Below are 6,526 nucleotides of genomic sequence, written 5' to 3' on the forward strand. Positions count from 1 at the left end.
AGGAGGAAGCAATTTGTTTCCCTTTCCTCTTCTTAGCCCTCGTGCGGCGCCCCTCTTCATCACTCTCCCTTCCACTCGGCCTGGGGGAGTCTTCCTGCGCAGACACGGCTGTCGCTAGGTCCAGCGTATCCTTTTCCTTTTGTTGGGCAGATACGTCAATGTCATCAAGAATACTCCGACGTGTCCGTCTCCTTGTTTCCCTTAGATTAAGCTGCGAATCGGCCTCCTCAGAGACCTCAGTTAAATCCACTATCATGTGGAGTCCTGCATCGACAGTTTCTTGAGCACCCTCAGAATCGAGTGCTCCACTTTCCTCTGCTAACAATGGGGTTGCCCCCGTGATATAAACAGGGGTTTCTAACCCCGTAAGATTTCCTTCAGGTTGGGCTTCAGTGCCCACAGATTTTTCGGGAGTCCTTCCCGCATCAACATCTTCCTCAGTAAATTGGGCTTCATCGCCCCCAACTACGTCTAGGGTTTCCTTTTCTACATCCTTCTCAGAGTTTAGGGCTTCTCCGCCCACTTGAACATCATCATCATCAACAACGGCATCCCTCTCAACAGACGCCTCCAGAACAGGGGTTTCCCCCTCAACCCTACTAACAGTAATAGCGGTGTCTTCAACTACCGCAACAAGAGCTTCTACCCCCCCAACAACACTCTCCACCAAATTCACAGCAGAAATATCAAGGTTTACTCCCTCTGAAACACCATCACCTCCAAACTCTAAAACAGGGGTTTCCTCCTGAGAATCAGAACCTAACCTGGGTTCACTTACGGCCAATAACGTCAGTCCCGCGGCCAGATCTGTCTCTACTTCGCGAATCTCCGCAATGGGTGATCCTGGAACGTCGGGCACTGCATCGTCCTCCGGCCTGGTGGCGGTTTCTGGGACTGTGTCCTGGGCAGAGGTGGTTTCTTCTGGAATAATGGTAGCAGCCTCCGGCGCGGTTTCTTGTACAGCAGTGGGTGGTGTCTCGACAACCTCCGGTTGTGTCACGGTGGTTGTTGGAACGGCTGGCATGGGTTGTCCCATTGCAAACATCGCGAACGCTTGCATCGCTTTATCGGCCCCTCCGAACTTCTGAAATAGTTCATTCATGAACTCCGCCGCACTCTTCTCGGCGGATCCAGAAGCGCTGCTGGTTCCTTGTTGGTTATCCATGGTATTCTGCAGAAAATTTTGAAAAGAACTTGGGCGAAATTTTCAGATTAGGGTTAGAGAGAGATTGAAATTTGGGGTTTTTGATTTGGGAGAGAGAATATTTGGAGAGAGAATGAGTAATGAAAAAAATAAAAAGGCCAAAACCGATCATAGTGTAGGCATTGGAGAGGACAGTTTCCTTTTGCAGGCGGGTACAGGTGGTGACGCTAGCGACCGTACGCCTCCCCATAAAGTGCTTCTTTGAAATCCGGACCGGTGCCAACTCCCTCCAAAACTTTTTTACCCCACAATTCCTTGCTCAAGTAAATTCCTTCTGCCAAAACACACTAAAAGAAAACATCAAACTAAAAAAAAACAAATATGAAACGCCAAACTCCCCGGGTCTAGGATATGACAGCATCAAAAACATTCCCGATGGGTCTGGTGTTTCGAAAATATTTTTGGAAGAATAAATTTTTTTATTTGTTTGGATTTTTCTTGATTTAAAGAAAGCAATTAAATATTTACAAAATTGTTGTAAAGTGTTCTCAAAATTTCCTGGATCAGGGTATGGTCAAACTTTTAATTACTAGACCCAGGAGATATTTTAAAAACACTTCCTTCCTAGACTGGTTAGGTGATATCAAAGAGTGCGCGTAGTGGCACTTCGTCCACTACACACAACTCTGAGCTATCCCTAAAGACCTTTATCCTATGTCCATTGACAAGAAAAGGTATGGAATTTGGTGCACTTCCCTGGATTTCAACTGCTCCGTTTGCTCGAAGTCCCATGATGATGTAAGGCCCAATCCATTTAGACTTTAACTTTCCAGGCATCAACTTGAGCTTGGATTGAAACAAAAGGACTTTCTGTCCTACCCTGAGTTCCTTGACCCGGAGATTTTTATCATGCCAAAGCTTAGTTTTTTCCTTATACCACATGGCAGATTCATAAGACTCAAGTCGTAACTCTTCCAGTTCCTGGAGCTGCATCTTCCTCTCTTCTTCACAAGCCTGCGGATTCATGTTGATCTCTTTGACCGCCCAGTATGCTCTGTGTTCGATTCCCACGGGTAAGTGGCACATTTTTCCGAATACCAACCTATATGGTGACATACCAATAGGTGTCTTATAAGCTGTCCTATAAGCCCATAATGCATCATCCAGTCTCTTACTCCAATCCTTCCTAGACGGGTTCACCATTTTTTCGAGAATGGCCTTTATCTCCCTATTTGATATTTCTGCCTGGCCATTGGACTGAGGATGATAAGGTGTAGACAACCTATGGTGGACTCCGTATTTCTTCATGAGAGCCTCTATTGTACGGTTCTTAAAATGGGTTCCTTGGTCTGAGATGACAGCCCTAGGGATCCCGTACCTGTTGAAAATGTTAGACCGCAGGAATTTGGCTACTTCCACAGCTTCGCAGGAGGTCGTAGCTTTTGCCTCTATCCATTTCGAAACGTAGTCCACCGCCACAAGTATGTATGTATTCCCATATGAAGATGGAAATGGACCCATAAAGTCCATACCCCAAACATCGAAAATCTCATAAACAATCACCGGAACTTGTGGCATTTCGTCCCTTCTAGAAATTCCTCCAATCTGCTGACACCTTTCGCAATTCTGGCAGAATTCGAATGCATCCTTATGTAATGTAGGCCAGTAGAAACCACTGTCTAGAACCTTCCTTGCAGTCTTCCTAGGTCCAAAGTGACCCCCACAAGCTAAAGCATGGCAATGATTCAGCACATCCCTTTGCTCCCACTCCGGAATGCATCTCCTAATTACCTGGTCAGCTCCCATTTTCCACAAATACGGATCGTCCCAAAAGTAGTATTTGGCTTCACTTTTTAATTTCATCTTCTGGGCCCGGGAAATTTCGTCGGAACTGGGCACTTCTCTAGTGACCAAGTAATTTGCTAGATCAGCGAACCATGGCTCTGCATTCGCCTGGCATTTCCTTTTTTCAGCATCTCCTGGACCTGTTGCTGCCATTACTTCTTCCCAATTGATAGGTCTAGGAGAATCGTTAAAATAATAAAGATGTTCTTCTGGGAACGCATCAGGTATTGCTTCATCCGTCTCACCTTGGTAAATGCGACTCAGGTGATCAGCCACCTTGTTCTCCGTCCCCTTCTTGTCTCTGACTTCCCAGTTAAACTCCTGTAACAGTAACACCCATCGGATCAACCTTGGCTTAGACTCCTTCTTTGCCAGTAAGTACTTTATCGCAGCGTGATCTGTGAAGACTATCACCCTCGACCCGAGCAGATATGGTCGAAATTTTTCAAAAGAGTACACGACTGCCAACATTTCCTTCTCCGTGGTGTCGTAATTTTTCTGGGCTTGATTTAGCGTTTTTGACGCATAGAAAATCACGTAACTTTTTCCATCAACTCTTTGACCTAGCACCGCCCCTACTGCATAGTCACTCGCATCGCACATGATTTCAAACGGCAAACCCCAATCAGGTGCTCTGATGATGGGGGCAGATACTAATCTGTCCTTCAGCAGCTGAAAAGCCTTAATGCACCCCTCATTAAAAACAAACTCAACATCGTTATGCAACAGATGAGTGAGTGGCTGAGCAATTTTGGCAAAATCCTTTATAAATCTCCTGTAGAATCTTGCGTGACCTAGGAATCCCCTCACTTCCTTTTGATTTGTCGGGTGGGGCAGTTTTGATATCACGTCCACTTTTGCTTGGTCCACCTGTATGCCCCTTTCTGATACTACATGCCCCAGGACAATTCCTTCAGGGACCATGAAGTGGTATTTCTCGAAATTCAAAACCAAGTGCTTCTCTTGACATCTTCTCAGCACTACATCCAAGCTCGCCAGACATGAATCAAATGAATCCCCGTATACAGTGAAGTCGTCCATAAAGATCTCGATGCAATCTTCCAGCAGGTCTGAGAAAATACTCATCATACATCGTTGAAAAGTGCCTGGTGCATTGCAAAGGCCAAACGGCATTCTCCGATATGCATACGTTCCGAACGGACACGTGAAAGTTGTCTTCTCCTGGTCCTCGGGGTCCACGTAAATTTGGAAATACCCACTATATCCGTCCAGGAAACAGAAATATTGCTTGCCTGCTAATCTCTCCAGCATCTGGTCAATGAACGGAAGGGGAAAATGGTCTTTCTTGGTTGCCTCATTCAATTTTCTGTAGTCAATGCACATCCTCCAACCGGTGACTAGCCTGGTCGGTATCAACTCATTCTTGTCGTTCTTGACAACCTGGATTCCCGACTTTTTGGGTACCATGTGTAGTGGGCTAACCCATTCACTGTCTGGTATGGAATAAATGATTCCTAGGGATAACAACTTCAATACCTCCTTCAATACCTCTTCCCTCATATTGGGATTCAATTTGCGTTGAGGGTCTCTGCAGGGTTTCGCTCCTTCATTTAATCGAATGTGATGCATGCACAGATCAGGGCTAATCCCTACCAAGTCAGAAAGTGTCCAACCAATAGCGTTCTTGTTCCTTCGGATGACTTTCAGCAGCTCCTCTTCCTGTTCCTTGATCAAGTTGCTGTTGATAATCACCGGAAAAGTCTCATTCGCCTCAAGGTAAGCATACTTTAGGCCTGGCGGAAGTGTTTTCAACTCCTTCTTGGGAACATCTTTTTCCTGGGGCAGGGGGTTCTTTTCTGCTGCTCCAGTCGTCATCCCCTTAGTCGATCCAGGAAGATCTTCCTTGCTTGCCCCATAAAGTGTCTCCCTCGATCTGGCTAGCTTGGGCTTGGTGCAAAATTCCAGAATTGCTTCTGCTAGCTCTTCATCTGACAACTTGCTCGTATTCATTGCTTGGCACCAACTGGCCACCTCCCTATCAATAGCATGACTCATCTCTGAGTTCTCAATCTGTCCCTGCATTAATTCAGTCTCGAGGTATTCCTGGACCAAGGGGTTAATGATATCTACAGAATGCATATTTTCAACATCAAGTGGCTTCTTCATTGCATCATCTATGCTGAATGTATATTTATCCCCATTGTAATCGAGACAGATAGTACCATCAAAGACATCAATGATAGTCTTAGCAGTTCGTAGGAAAGGTCTCCCCAATAATACTCCGCCAGACTCTACAGACTCATTATCGCTCATCTTAATCACATGGAAGTCAGCCGGGTACAGGAAGTCGTGTACCTTGACTATTACGTTCTCGAGCACTCCTTCGGGGCAGATGCATGACCTGTCCGCCAATTGGATCACAACCTTCGTATCCACCATACCTACTCCCACTAACCTCTTGTATATGGACAGGGGTAACACATTTATGGATGCTCCCAAGTCACACATAGCATGCTCAATTTTTACATCGCCGATGGAAATAGGCAAGGTGAACATACCTGGGTCATTGCATTTCGAAGGCATCCTCCGCTTCTGAATTACCGCGGACACATTCTCGCCTATCAAGATTTTTCCACTAGGTCTAGCCTTCCCAGCTATAAACTCTTTGATGAACTTGCTGAAAACTGGCATTTTCAAAGCCTGTAAGAAGGGTAGATTTATCTCCAGTTTCCCGAAAATATCCACAAGATCCACTGGCTCATCCTTCTTTTTCTTTGCCTCTCCTCGGTTTGGGAAAGGTTTTGGTCGTTTCCCGGTTCCGGAACATTCACCTGCTGAAGATTCATCGACTCTTTTTTTCTCTACCAATTCCGGTTCTGGATCTAGGAAAAATGGTTCGATTGTCCTGGGCAGCCGTTTCTCTAAATCTCCTGCCTGAAGTTCATCTCTAACTGCAGGGTTGCTTTCAACCGAGTTTCTTGATTCAGTGGTTTTTTCCTCTGCTTCCTTATCCTTAATGGGGGTCATGACCTCTCTGTACCTCATGACCGGCCCTTCGTAGTCCTTCCCAGATCTCAGCGTGATCTGGCTAATATTGGCTTTGTCAGGTGGTCTTACCGATGCAGGAATCTTGCCCTCGTTTCCCCGCATATCACTCAAGGAAGTAGCTATTTGAGACAACTGTTTGGCCAACATATCCATTGCCGCCTTCTGTTCTTGCTGCGCATCCTGAAGCTTGTGGACCACATCATTGTTCGACTGTAAATTGTTCTGAATGTGCTGCTGGGAACTAACGAGGTCGTGAACCATCTCATCAAGGTTCCTTGGTCTAGAGCTTGGCTGACTAGGGCCTGGCCCTATATTTTGGTTTGTTCCACTTCCTTGGCCTGGGCGAATGTGCCCTTGACCTCCTGGATTGTTGTTGAAATTACTTCCTTGACCTGGGTAAGGTGCTTGGAAATTCCTTTGATGTGGTGGTACATAAGAATTCCCTTGATAATTTTGATTCTTGTTTCCCCAGGTCGAGTGATCTCCTTGATTACGGTTGTTCCAATTTCCTTGCCCCTCATGATTTCT

The sequence above is a fragment of the Salvia splendens genome, chromosome 3, assembly GCF_004379255.2.
Source record: "Salvia splendens isolate huo1 chromosome 3, SspV2, whole genome shotgun sequence".
NCBI classification, from domain to species: domain Eukaryota; kingdom Viridiplantae; phylum Streptophyta; class Magnoliopsida; order Lamiales; family Lamiaceae; genus Salvia; species Salvia splendens.